Raw genomic sequence first — 15367 nt, 5'->3', positions numbered from 1 at the left:
CTAGGAAATGGAACCAGCCTAGATGTCCTTCAACTGATGAGTGGATAATGAAGATGTGGTACAATGGAGTTCTATTCAGTGATAAAAAATAAATAAAATAAAATTTGCAGGGAAATAAATGGACCTGGAAACAATTATACTTAGTGAGGTTTTTCAGACCCAGGAAGCCAAATGCCACATGCTCTCTCTCATATGTGAATCCTAGCTACAAATATTTGCACTTGTATGTAAGTTGAAAAAAAAGAACTTGGTAGCAGAGGCCAGTAGGCTAGAAAGAGGCTATAAGGGAGAGGAGAGGAGAGGAGAGGAGAGGAGAGGAGAGGAGAGGAGAGGAGAGGAGAGGAGAGGAGAGGAGAGGAGAGGAGAGGAGAGGAGAGGAGAGGAGAGGAGAGGAGAGGAGAGGAGAGGAGAGGAGAGGGCTGAAAGGGATGGTATTGTATATATGTAAGTAGTAGAGCATATTATTGGGGGTGGAAAGGCCTAAGTGAGGTCAGTGGAAGAGACTTCATAAAGGAAGTGTGGGGGAGGGTTCATCAAAATCTAAAAGGAAATGAGTAAGTCATATGGAAACCTACTTTTTTGAACAATGGTGCATCCAGAAACCATAGATTATTACTAAAAAGTTTTCAGTGCCAGGGATGGAATACCTTGCAGTGAATTGTTGGCCAGGGAAATCCCTGATGGCTCCAAGACATTACAGGCCACTGCTGAGGCTCTTGGTTTCCCACCAGGAACACATGATAAGACCCTATTGCTAGCCGGGCATGATGGAGCATGCCTTTAATCCCAGCACTTGGGAGGCAGAGGTAGGAGGATCACCATAAGTTTGAGGCCACCCTGACACTAGCCGGGACTAGAGTGAAACAAACTCTACCTGGGGTTTGGGGGAAGACCCCATTGCTGAAGACTCTGCATGCTTGGGCTATAAGGTCACTGAGTAATTCTGCTGAAGCTGAGCTGAAAACCTCCTCCATGTAGACTAGCTGACAGAAAGCTAGGGGGGGGGGAGTATGCTGTATGCAGCTCCATAGGAGAGAGAGAGAAGTCACCAGTGGAGATAAACAACATTGGACACTGTAAGGCTTAAGACAGGAACAATAGTGGCATGTCTGTTATGGGAAAAACCAACTGCTCTAACTGAACTGGAGGCCTGTTCCACATGAGGGAATACATGCCTGATACTGAATACCTATGATAGGGGAAGTTATGAGCCCTAGGGGTATAATGTCTATCAGTATCTGGCTAAATGTATATACTATGTTCACCAAACTGCCCAGTTAACACTTCTCTTAATGTTCATACCCATATATTAATGTTACTTCCACTTTTGGTTAGAGAAGCTTCTCTTTTCAGAAGGCAGTGACCTCTGGGATGACTCAAAAGGCACCATAAGGCTGAAAAGAAGTAACAGGAGTACTCAGCCCTGAAACATCTCTATCACAACTTTAAAGGCTCAGGGTCCATGGTAGAATAGGTGGCAAAAAGAATGTAAGAGCCAAAGGAAGGGTAGGACTCCTTACAATGCACTCTCCCAGACACAAAATGGCCTGGTTATCCATGACCTCACAGTGCCTGACACTACCTACACAAGACCATTATAATAGAAGGAAAAGGTATGGCATCATAATAAAAGGGAGACTGATTAAGAGGGGGAGAATATATGATGGAGAGTGGAGTTGTGAAGGGAAAAGTAAGGGGAGAGGGAATTATCCTGGTTCATTGTTTATAATTACGGAAGTTGTAAATAATAAAAATAAAATGAGGGCTGGAGAGATGGCTTAGCAGTTAAGCACTTGCCTGTGAAGCCTAAGGACCCGGGTTCAAGGCTCAATTCCCCAGGACCCATGTTAGCAAGATGCACAAGGGGGTGCACGCGTCCGGAGTTCGTTTACAGTGGCTGGAGGCCCTGGCATGCCCATTCTCTCTCCCTCCCTCCCTCTCTCTCTCTCTCTCTCTCTCTCTCTCTCTCTCTGTGTGTGTGTGTGTGTGTGTGTGTGTGTCTGTTGCTCTCAAATAAATAAATAAAAATGAACAAAAAATAAAATAAAATGAGACAAGTCTAGGGAGATAGTTCGGCAGTTAAAAGAGCTTGCTTGCTAAGCCTTCTGACCTGTGTTTGAATTCCTAGTACCCATATAAAGCCAGATTCACAAAGCACCACATACATCTGGAGTTTGTAGTGCTTGAGGCTCTGGTGTGCCCATACTTTCTCTTTCTCTGTCTCTCTCTCTCTCTCTCTCTCTCATACAAATATTTTTAATCTTTCTTTCTTTCTTTCTTTCTTTCTTTATTTATTTATTTATTTATTTATTTATTTATTTATTTATTTGAAAGAAAAAGAGGGAGAGAGAGTGAGAAAATGAGCCCACCAGGGCCATCAGCCACTGAAAACAAACTCCAGACACGTGCACCCCCTTGTGCATCTGGCTTACATGGGTCCTGGGGAATTGAACCTGGGTCCTTTGGCTTTGCAGGCAAATGCTTTAACCACTAAGCCATCCCTCCAGCCCTCATACAACTATTTTTTAAAATAATAAATAAAAGGTGACATCATGGAACCTGTGCCCAGAGATTGAACCAGGAGATGAGGGCAGAAGCAAAATAAATTCTTCTTTGGGCAAGAGATCTGCTTCCAGCCCCGTGTGGTATTGGCTTGGAGAAGTAGGATGTGTGAGAAGGAAGAAGACCCCTCTCTGAAGTCATGCCCCTCAACCAACGTTTGTCCTGAGCTTACTAAAGGGAAGGCAATAATCCTTGGGAACCAAAAACTCTGGTTCACATCTCAGGAAAATAGTATATAAACTCCATGGCTTTGGGCAAGTGACTGGATGTCACTTCCATTTGGAAAATGGAAATGGTGACTGTGTCAGGCAGAGTTGTTTAAGGATTCAAAATCATGCATATAATAATGGTTCAGACACGATGTGTTCAGTAAATAGCTGTCATTATTTGCTTAGAACTCCGCTGAAGTACTGATCACATCTGGGAAGGATGACTTAAACCATGCCCAGGCTAGAAGTTTCTGTGTTTCAGTGCTTCCCTCTGCTGGTCACAATGGCTAAGCTTCGCTGGGGAGAGAATCAAAAGCTGCTAAAGCCGGACACAGCTCTCTGCCCTCTACCCAGACTAGGAATCGCCCTAAAGCCAGCATCCTTGAGAGGAGAAGCCCAGGCTCAGTGTGCATCCTTCCAGAGGCAGCATCTGTGGTATAGCACATGCAGCACCAGCTATGCACCAGCAGCGTGACACACGTGCAATCCTTCACCTTCCTCAGCCTCTCTCCTTAGCAGTAAAATGGAGGATAATCCCTATTTTTGCTGGCAGAAATCACCTGACCAAGAGCAGCTTTTTTGGGGGGGAAGGGTTTATTTTGGCTTACAGACTCAAGAAGCTCCATGATGGCAGAGGAAAACAGTGGCATGAGCAGAGGCTGGACATCACCCCCTGGCCAACATATGGTGGACAATAGCAACAGGAGAGTGTGTTAAACACTGGCAAGGGGAAACTAGCTATAATACCCATAAGCCTGCCCCCAACAATACATCAGAAGGCATTAATTCCCAAATCTCCATCAGCTGGGAACCTAGCATTCAGAACACATAAGTTTATGGGAGACACCTGAATCAAACACCACTTTTACCTGGATCCAAATCACCATTGTCTCTGCATTGTTGTGATAGCCTCTAAGTTCATTCCCCTTCTTCTGTCCTTACCCTTTAGCCCCCTTTATTTTGTTCTGAATAAGAAAACCAGAGCAATCCTATTAAAATATTAATCATAAAATCTTGGTATTAATACTCTAACAGAAAGCCAGGTATGGTGGCACATACCTTTTATTCCTGCACTCAGGAAGCAGAGGTAGGAGGATTGCCATGAGCGTCAAGGCCACCCTGAGACTACATAGTGAATTTCAGGTCAGCCTTGACTAGATCGAGACCCTATCTTGAAGAAAAAGATTGAGGATATGGCTCAGTAAAGTTGCTTGCCAAACATGTCTGATAATTTTGGGAATCATGGAACATTGTAAATATTCTGTGACCATCATGCTCATTTTGTTTTCCTCCCCTTGTGGCTCCTAAACCTCTGTTAACTATTGTCCAATATCTAGACAGTTGTTTTATATTTTTTTTTCCAATTTTCCAGTTGTCGATGCAGGATAGAAAGTCCTGTACTAATTCTCAATCATGTCAGAAGCTGAGCTGCAATTTCCCAGAAATACTCAGTCTTCTTGTCCTTCTTCATTTTTTTCCTTAATACTCATAATCTATCACTTAAGTACTTATCTGTCTTGGTAATTGTTTCCCTTCATTAGAATTTATGTCCCATGCAAAGATTTTTTAAACTTCTTTTACAAGCTCCATACATATACACAATATACCATGATCATAAGCCCCTCCCACCACTCTCCCTTTTTTCCCTTCCTTACCCTCCCCCTACTGAATCCCTTCTGCTTCGAAACTAGTCTCTTTTTTTTATTTTGTTTTTTTCTATTTTGATGCCATCATTTTGCTTGTCTCTTATTATGCAGGTCTCAGCCATTGTGAAGTCATGAATGTCACAGTCACTTTGTGTCTGGAAGAAAGTATTGCAAAGCACTTCTTCCCTTTCTCTTTGGCTCTTACATTCTTTCCACCACCTCTTCCACAAGTTCCTGAGCCTTGGTGGGTGTGATAGAGATGTTTCATTTAGTTGCAAACACACCTCTTCACTTATCAGCACTTTGGTGAGTTTTGAGTCTCCCAGTGACCACTGCCATCTGAAAAGAGAAGCTTTTCCAGCCAAAAGCATAAACAGATATTTAGAGAACAGTTTGGTGAGTATATCTATTTAGCCAGACAACAGTGGTAGTTTCCCCCTAGAATTTATGACCTCCCAAGCCATAGGCTTTTGTTAATAAGGAAATTCAACCAAGAATTCTTTTTTAAAATATTTATTTATTTATTTTTATTTAAGAGGGAGAGAGAGAGACTGAGAATGGGGCCTCTAGCCACTGTAAACAAACTCCAGATGCATGTGCCACCGGCCTATGTGGGTACTGGGGAATTGAACCTGGGTCCTTAGGCTTCACAGGCAAGCACCTTAACCACTAAGCAATCTCTCCAGCCTTAGGCTTTCGATTAGGTTTTTTGTATCAGGAAGGAACTCACTTCCTGAAGCAGGCCTCAAATCCAATCAGAAAGCAGTTAGTTTCCCCACAAAACTTGCAGGATCCACTGCTGATTAAGGCCATTGTTGACTTTTCTCCCCCAATAGACTGCATAGATCTTTCTAGAATCATGACAGCTAGCCAACAGGGAGGTAGCTTCTAGCTCAGCTCTAGGGTGTTTTTTGACCTGCGCAAGCATGTGAAGTCTTCAGCAATAGGGTCTTACCATTTAGTTCTGGTGGGCAACCAAGCACCTCAGACAAGGATTTTTGTGTAATAGTTACCTTTTGTAGCTCCAGAACAAAGATTAAGGATCAGAAAATGATAGGTGCTTAAATACATATATATATACATGATGAGGTTTCAGGGCGGGTGAAATCACAGGGCTCCTTGGCTAGGGTGGTCTTTCCATCTACACCTGTCCGCCCCCTCCGGGATGCTCCCTCTGCCGCGCTGCGTGCCCAGGCGCTGGGTTCCCCTGTCACTGGCCTCAAGGCTGCGCCCCGGTCGGTGGGAGCAGCCCAGCCCCGCCGCGCCTGCGACCCTTGGGCTGCTGTGCTTATGCGCGCTGGTCCGGCCTCCTGCAGCCTCCCGCGCCCTGGGCCAGCGGCTGCGGCCCGCTGCACACCGACAGAGACAAGGCTTTTGTTGAATTTCCGACTGATGAAATTAAGGGAAAAAAAAGAAAATTCAGAAGCATAAGTCTCTTCCAAAGATGTCTGGAGGTTGGGAGCTGGAAGTGAATGAGACAGAAGCTAAATGAGTGCGGGAAGTTGTTGCGAAAAGATCACTCACTTTCAACATTAACAAGAGCTTCCCACCAACATTTGATGGCAAGGAGAGGCCTTCGCAAGGGCAGAAGAGTGAAGGGCAGGAGCCGGACCTGATTTCAACTCCCAGTTTTGTGGTTGACGTTATAAAGAATGATGAGGGAAAAGCCCTTATACTGGACTGTTACTATCTGGAGGACGAGATTGGACAAGAAGAGGCCGAGAGTGACATTTTCTCTATCAAGGAAGTTAGCTTTCAGGCCACTGGTGACTCTGAATGGAAGGGTACTAATCACACACTCAATACTGATTCCCTGGACTGGGCTCTGTATGACCACCTAATGGATTTCCTTGCGGACTGAGGGATAGACAATTCGTTTGCAGATGAGTTGGTGGAGCTCAGCACAGTCCTGGAGCACCAGGAATACATCACTTTTCTGGAGGCCCTCAAAAGTCTTGTCAGGAGCCAGTAGGACTGTCACAGGCACTGAAGACCTTACTTTTATGGCAAGCTTTGGCCAGTGAACCAAACCTACCCTGAAACCAGTATGTGCTTTGAAATGGTTGTCATCCTACTATCATGGAAAATATATATATATAGCAGGTTTAAATTATTACTCCTATGCTCTCATTACTATTCATTTGGAATTTTTTCCTGTACAAATATATTATTTCTACATTTTTATATAACATGATAGACAATAAAATTAGCTTCATCTCCTCCAAAAATATATATATATATATGATGAGCCGGGTGTGGTGGTGTACACCTTTAATCCCAGCACTTGGGAGGCAGAGGTAAGAGGATTGCCATGAGTTCAAGGCCACCCTGAGACTACCATGTGAATTCCAGGTCAGTCGGGGCTAGAACGAGATCTTACCTTGAAAAAACAAGTTATATATATGATGAATGAATAATGAATTAATAAGCATCACCATTTGAAAAGTTTCCTAATGCTATCCCTATCTTTTCTGCGTCTTGAGACGTGATATTAGTCACATTTTTATTGCCTGTGCATGTGTCTCTTTTACACATGAGTACACACACACACACACACACACACCAGGGCCTCATAAGTGGTAGGCATATGATCTTATCTCTGTAGTGTAGGGAGTTTTGATGATTTGTGAATGAGAATGTCCCATTTAACATGCGCAGCTGTCCAGGAAACCAGCAGAGGGCAGCACAGGGCTGTGCCTGTCTTTTTGTCTCCCTTGTGCTGCTTAGTATCTGGTCAGGAGGGGAGGGCATTATAGCTTGAGCAGGAACTTAGCTTTATGTGGGTCCCTCGCATGGCCTTACTATAACCTAATGTCTGCCACCATCCAGTTTGTTATCCACAAACATAGGCTTGCTGGAGGGAGCGCACAGGTAACACAAACACTCCCATACCAGGCTGTTCCTCAGAAGAGCCTTCCCTTTCTGACCCAGTTCTCCTTTCCCTCACCTATGCTGAGTTCTCAGATTCAAATGGGATTTCCCAGAGGTAAGTTTCCTGACCTCCCAGTCCACTAAGCGTACTTAGCAAATAAATCCCTGGAATCCCTGTTAAAGCACTAAGCTTGCCACTTAACACACACACACACACAGACTGCAGGAAGAGGAAGTTTGTTAGTTCCAATTTACACATAAGGAAACAATCGCAGAAGAGGAAAGAGAAACTTGCCCAGCTAGTGAGGAAAGAGGCTGAGATTCAAACCCAGAGCTGGGAGCCCAGGGCTATTTGGTAGCCATTCACACACAGCCTCTACTCCAGCTCAAGTCCCAGGAGAACTGGCATGTGCAGAGGCCAGGTAGGTAAGCTGGAAGCTATGGTACAGGTTCTTTATTCCTATTGTTATTACAACAGGTTTGCTCCCCACACACACACACACACACACCCCATCACCATCATAAAGCTTTCTGTGGCGCTTACCCTGAGATAGCAGAGCGAGGCATTGCCTGCTTCTTAGAGAACTTGCAGGCAGAGTCTGCATTCTGATATACTCTGGGCAACACGCAGGACTTCACAAACAAGCAGGAGGTCACTTGGACTGGGTGGGTGAACAGGAATCACTTAGATGAACAATGCCTGGAAACTCTTTAGTTGCATCTACTCCAAACATTCAATTCAGGTGCCCCTTAAGCTCTGGACTCTGTCCTAACTGCTTAAGACATGGTGAACAAATGGGGAACCCATGGCTACTGCTTAGTGGAGGCACAGAAGCTTGCAGCAATTCAGAGCAGGTTATGCCTAGAATAGGACAGTCCTCACCTTGCCCACAATAATACTGAGAACCAGCTGCTGCTTCTGGTTGCCTGGGTGCATGGGGGAGAGAGAGAAGCCATTGTTTAGCTTGGTACTTGGCCCCTTTCCTACCCAATCTTTTCCCTCCTCATTGTCCTTAGGCTCTCATGAAGGTACAGGTTGCAGCTGCCAGCACAGCAGCAGAAAGATGGCAAAGGGTTAGGGACGCCAAAGAGGCCATCCTAAAAAGGCGAGGGGCTTCAGCTGGTGGTCCCTTTCCAGGTGAGCTGCAGGCAGTCTCTATAAGCACAGCACTGGACATCCAGTGTAAAAGTCAGGCTTCAAAGGTCAACAACCCCAGATGGACGCCCTGAATCTGACTCTAATTTGCTGTGTGTCCCCTGAACAAGCCTCTTTTCATGTCTGCACATCAATTTTCTTCTTAGTTAGATCAAAAATAGGATGCAGAGGCACCAGATGCACAGCACAACCAGGAGGGATCAAGGTGGGCACTCAGCATTAGTGAGATTTGAAGCCACCCCAAAAGATAACGAGGCTGACTAAAAAAAAGGAGGCACATAGCCCTGTACTGGAAGTGCTAATCTCTCTTTCCATGTCAGGGCAGATGATGGGTTACATATTATTGGTTGGCTTTATCATTGTCAACTAAGCTGTAATGGGTGTTGACTATTGTTGCCTTTGATACTTTCAGATTCATAAGGTCTTTGTCTTTTTCTTCTGTCATTGTTGGGGGCAAGGTCTGATTCAGACCTTGGCTGACCTGGAACCAATTTCAGAACAGAAATCTCAACCTCCCAACTGACATGATTAAAGGTTTAGAGCAACATACACCCTTTCGGTTTGTAGCTTTATAAGTTATCTGTTTGTTTAAATCCTTACACTTGCATACTATATACTGATTTTTATAAAGGTGTATATTTCTCAGTTGAATTTTAGAATGCCCCAGTAAATTGCTCCACCCAGCCCACTAGAATACTTGACTAGCAGGCAAACTCAATACCTACCATTACTTCTATGGCTGGATTTGATTACAAGAGTTACACTTAGCACCTTAAATGCCTACTCTGAAGGTACATAAAGTTGAATTTCCAAATCTGAAAGCACCGCAGATTATTAGAAAACTCAAGCATCAAATCAACTCAGAATGAAAAAATTGCAATATTATAATACAAGAAACAAAAAAATCAAGACAATACAATCCCACCAAAAATATAAATCTGAGCCAGGTGTGGTGGCTCATGCCTTTAATTCCAGCACTTGGGAGGCAGAGGTAGGAGTATCACTGTGAGTTCAAGGCCAGCCTGAGACTACAGAATGAATTCCAGGTCAGCCTGAGATAGAGTGGGACCCTACCTCAAAAAAACAAAACAAAAAATAAATAAATCATCAGAAATGGCCTCCAATGAGACTGTTTTAACTTAAATGCCTGACAAAGATTTTAAAAAAAAAAGGAGTTTATCTATACTCAAAGGAATCAAAGAAGAAGAAGAAAAAAAAGAATTAAAGAAGACAACAAACACCTGTAGGAATTCCAAGAGAACACAGGAAACCAGCTTAATTAAATAAGGAGGTCACTACAAGACATAACTACAGAAATAGAAATACTGAAGAAAAACAAGGCAGAAATTCTAGCACTGAAAAACACAGTCAAACAAAAAAAAAATAAAAACTCTGTGGAAAGACTCACCAGTAGAATGGATGAAGGAGAGAATAGAATACCTAAGCTAGAAGACCAGGTGGCAGAACTAATACAGTCCAACAAAGAGAAAGACAAGCTAATAGGAAGGTATGAATGGGAATTTCAAGATATCTGGGACACTATGAAAAGATCAAACATAAGAATTCAGGCCATAATAGAAGAATTTCAATTCAGAGGCTTAGTAGGCATTTTCAACAAAGTCATAAAAGAAAAATTTCCCCAAATTGGGGAAGAAATGCCAATACAGATACAAGATTTTAGAACACCAAACAGACCAAATCTGAAAAAACTTTTCCTCACCATATTACAATTAAACTACTAAACATGCAAACCAAAGAAAATATATTGAAAGCAGTTAGAGAGAAAAAGCAAGTAAACTATAAAGGCAAGCCCATCAGAATAACAGCAGATTCCTCAACACAAACTTTAAAAGCCAGAAGGTGTTATCTGAAAGATAACAACTGTCAACCAAGATTACTTTATCCTGCAAAGCTATCTATCCAAGTTGAAGGTGAAATAAGGACATTCCACAACAAAAACAGGCTAAAGGAATTTATGACAACTAAGCCAGCTCTACAGAAAAATATTTGAAGGAATCTTTCACACTGAAGAGAAAGCAAAGCATACACATGAGGAAACAGGAAAAATATACCATACTCAAATAATAGTTAAAACAATAAAGGGAAACAGGAAGCACTACAAAACAAGAAGAATGGTAAGAATAAACAAATATCTTTCAATAATAACTTAATATCAATGGCCTTAATGCCCCAACCAAAAGACACAGGCTTGCAGACTAGATTAAAAGGCAGGACTCTTCTGTTCATTACCTACAGAAAACTCATCTCTCAATAAAAGATAGACACCACCTTAGGATGAAAGGATGGAAAACAGTATTTCAAGAAAATGGGCCTAAGAAACAAGCAGGGGTTGCTACAACATGCGGAGGATGAAATTAGGGAATCTCTCCCATTCACAATTGCCTCAAAATAAATAAATAAATAAATAAATAACTTTGGATAAACCTAACCAAGGAAGTGAGAGATATCTAAAATGACTTTAAAAATACTCAAGCAAGATATTGCAGAAGACACAAGGAAATGGAAAGACAACCCATGTTCTTGGATTGGAAGAATCAATATTGTGAAAATGTCAATCCTACTAAAGAAATCTACACATTTAATGCAATCTCATTAAAATTCAAATGGCATTCTTCACAAAAATAGAAAAAAAATCCTAAAATTCTTATGGAAGCACAAAAAAACTCAGCTAGCCAAACAACTTTGAGTGACAAAATAAAGCTGGTGGTATCACCAAAACCAATTTTAAGCTATATAACAAAGCCATAATAAAAAAAACAACATGGTACTGGCACAAAGACAGACACATAGATCTATGAAAAAGAATAGAGGACCCAGATGTTAAGCCAGGCAGCTAAAGCCATCTGACTTTTGACAAAAATGCCAAAAATATTCATTGGAGAAAAGACAGCCTCTTCAACAAGTAGTGCGGGGATAATTGGATATGTTTATGTAGAAGGATGAAAATAGATCCCTGTCTTTCTCCATGCACAAGAAACAAGTCCAAATGGATCAGGGACCTTAATGTCAGACCTGAAACTCTGAAACTGCTAGAGGAAAAGGTAGGGGAAACCCTTCAACATATTGGCATAGGCAATGACTTTCTGAATATAACCCCAATTGATCAGGAAATAAAACCATTAATCAACCACTGGAATCTCATGAAATTACAAAGCTTTTGTGCAGCAAAGGACACTGTGAGTACAGCAATGAGACAACCTACAAAATGGAAGAAAACCTTTGCCAGCTACACACATGACAGAGGATTAATATCAAGAATACACAAAGAACTCAAAAAACAAAACAATAAGAAATCTAACAACCCAATTTAAAAATGGGCTATGGAATTAAATAGAGAGTTATCAAAGGAAGAAATACAGATAGCATATAAACATCTGAAAAAGTGTTCGACAACCTTAGCCAGCAGGGAAATGCAAATTAAAACTACTTTGAGATTCTATCTCACTCCTGTCAGAAAGGCTCTCATCAAGAAAACAAGTGACAAGAAATGTTGGCAAGGATGCAGAAAAATGGGAACCCTTCTACACGGTTGGTGGGAATGTAATCTGGTATAGCCATTGTGGAAATCGATGTGGAGGTTCCTGAGACAGCTAAAAATAGATTTACCATATGATGCAGCTATAGCACTCCTAGGCATATATTCTAATGACCCTTCTGACTACCTTAGAGATACTTGCACAACCATGTTTATTGCTGCTCTATTCACAATAGCTAGGAAATGGAACCAGCCTAGATGTCCCTGAACAGGTGAATGGATAATAAAGATGTGGTAGATTTAAACAATGGAGTTCTATTCAGCAGTAAACAAAAATGAAATTTGCAGGGAAATGGATGGATCTGGAAAGGATTATACTTAGTGAGGTAACCCAAGCCCAGAAAGCGAAACATCACATGTTCTCTCTCATTTGTGGATCCTAGCTACAAATGTTTAGACTTGTGTGTGAGAACCAGAAATCAGTAGCAGAAGCCAGTGAGCTAAAAATAAAAAATAAAAAGACTATAAGGGAGGCAGGAGACAGAAAGACTTTAAGGGATAATATTGTATATATGTAAGTAGAAGAACAGATTACAGGGAGTAGACTGGCCTAAGTGAGGCCAGGGGAAGAGATTGAGTAAGAGAAGGATGGTGGAAGAGTCAATCAAAATTGAAGATATTCAGGGTGGAGAAATGGCTTAGCAGTTAAGGCACTTGCCTACAGAGCCAAAGGAGCCAGGTTTGATTCCCCAGGACCCACATAAACCAGATGCACAAAGTGGCACATGTGTCTAGAGTTAATTTGCAATTGTTGGATGCCCTGGCATGGCATGCTCATATTCTCCTTCTCTCTCTCTCTCTCTCTCCCTCTCTCTTATCTCTCTCTGCCTCTTCCTCTCTCTCAAATAAATAAATAAAAATAATACAATATTTTTTTAATTCAAGATATTCTGAGTAAGACACATGAAAGCCTACTTTTTTGGATAATGACACATCCAGAGACCATAGATTGCTACTAGAAAATTTTCAGTGCCAGGGATGGGATACCTTCCAGTGAGTTGTTGACCAGGGAGGTCCCTGTTTCCTCCAAAACATTACAGGCCCTTGGCTTCCCACAAGAAACATATGGTAAGACCCTATTGCTGAAGACTTCACATGGCTGGGCAGCAAGGTCACTGAAAAATCAAGCTGGTGCTGAGCTGAACATCTTCTTCCTGTAGATAAGCCAAATGAAAGCTGGAAAAAGCTGCACTGCATGCAGCCCTATGGGAGACATAAGTCATCAGCAGTGAAAACAGTGAACACTGGAAATCTCAAATTTGGCCAGACAGGCCAAATGGCTGAATGGGTGCAATAGTGGCATGTCTGCTCTAGAGGAAACCAACTGCTCTCTGATTGGACTGCAGGCCAATTAGACTTTAATTAATTGAACTGGGAGGGAATACATGCCTAAAACTGAAAATCTAATCAAAAGCCTATGGCAGGGAGGTCATGAGCCTTAGGGGTATAAAGCCTGCTTTTGTCTGGCTAAATGCATATATTATGCTCACAAAACTGCCCTGTAAGAACTATACTTAATGTTCATATTCATATATTAATTCTACTCTCACTTCTAGTTAGAGAAGCTTCTCTTTTCAGATGGTGGTGACCACTGGGATGACCAAAAGGCAACAGAGTGCTGAGAAGAAGTGACAGAAGAGTGTCCAGCACTGAAACATCTCTATCACTCCCTCCAAGGCTCATAGTCCACTGTGGAAGAGGGAGAAGAAAGAATGTAAGAGCCAAAGGAAGGGTACCACTCCTTCCAATGCAACTGTCCAGACAGAAATTGGCTTTGGTATCCATGACTTGTGGTACCTAGCAAATCTTCACAAGATCCTCATAATAAGAGAAAAAATGATGACATCAAAATAAAAGAAAGACTAGTGGAAAAAGGGAAGGGATATGATGGAGAGTGGAGTTGTGAAGGGGAAAGTGAGGGGAGGATTATCATGCTTTATTGTCTGTAAGTATAGAAGTTGTCAATAAAAATAACAATAAATAAAAATATGATGCAAAGCTGGAGCAATGGCTCAGTGGCTAAAGGCAGTGGCCAGCAAAGCCTAATGTATCTCCCCCCCCTTCCTCCCTTCTTCCCTCAAACAAATAAACAAAAAGATACGATGCTTACCCAGTTATTGCAATGAGGATTAATGCAAAATGTCTCATACACAAGTATTTAAACATATTCATATCTGTTGTTTCTTCCTCCTTCAACCACAGAAAAGCAGCAAGAAACCACTACAGAGAAGGATGCTATAACAAAAGAAAGTTGTTCTTTCTGCAAGCAAGTGTCTTTAACCACTGAGCAATTTCCCCAACCTAATATATCTTCTTTGCTTTGTTTTTGGAACTGTAAGACAAGATCCCACTATGTAGCCCAGGCTGGTCAAAACACATGATTCTCCTGCCTCAGCTTTCCTACTACTGGGATTACAGACGTGTACCACTACACTCAGTTTTATTTAGCTACATCTGTAAACCCCACTTTTTTCTTCACTTCTTTTTTTTTTATTAAAATTTTTTATTTATTTATTTGAGAGCAACAGACACAGAGAGAAAGACAGATAGAGGGAGAGAGAGAGAATGGGCGCGCCAGGGCTTCCAGCCTCTGCAAATGAACTCCAGACGCATGCGCCCCCTTGTGCATCTGGCTAACGTGGGACCTGGGGAACCGAGCCTCGAACCGGGGTCCTTAGGCTTCACAGGCAAGCGCTTAACCGCTAAGCCATCTCTCCAGCCCTCTTCACTTCTTTTTTAAACAGGCATGGGTGGCACATGCCTTGAATCCCAGTACACAGGAGGCACAGGTAGGAGGATCACCACAAGTTTAAGGCCACCCTGAGACTACTTAGTGAATTTCAGGTCAGCCTAGGCTAGAGCAAGATCCTACCTTGAAAAAATAAACAAATATATTTTTAATTTTATTTATTTATTTGTGAGAGAGAGAGAGAAAATGGGCACACCAGGGCCTCTAGCCCCTGCAAACAAACTCCAGATGCATGTGCCACCATGTGCATCTGACTTACATGGGTTCTGGGGAATCAAATCTGAACCCTTAGGTTTCATAAGCAAGTGCCTTAACTGCTAAGCCATCTCTCCAGCACTAAATATATTTTTATTTATTTATATTATTTATTTATTTGCAAGGAGAAGGAGAATGTATGGGCACACCAGACAGGCCCTGTTGCCACTGCAAACAAATTCTAGATGCATATGCCACTGTGCATCTTGCTTTATGTGAGTACTGGGGAATCAAACCTGGGCCATCAGGCTTTGCAAGCAAGTGCCTTTATCTGCTGAGCCATTTCTCCAGCCCCACTCTTTCTGTTAGGTAAACTGAGATGTGTTCCAACAATGGGAGCATGATCAAAGTCACACTTAATAA

At 42.2% G+C, this 15367-nt stretch overlaps 1 pseudogene; it reads left to right on the top strand.

Annotated features, from left to right (window-relative positions):
* The first annotated feature begins 5582 nt into the window (after window positions 1-5582).
* LOC101601303 lies at window positions 5583-6389 on the top strand (annotated as a pseudogene).
* Window positions 6390-15367: the final 8978 nt, after the last annotated feature.

The sequence above is a fragment of the Jaculus jaculus genome, chromosome 5, assembly GCF_020740685.1.
Source record: "Jaculus jaculus isolate mJacJac1 chromosome 5, mJacJac1.mat.Y.cur, whole genome shotgun sequence".
NCBI lineage: Eukaryota > Metazoa > Chordata > Mammalia > Rodentia > Dipodidae > Jaculus > Jaculus jaculus.
The sequence above is the reverse complement of the archived record's forward strand: the minus strand, read 5'-3'. Positions and strand labels throughout refer to the sequence as shown.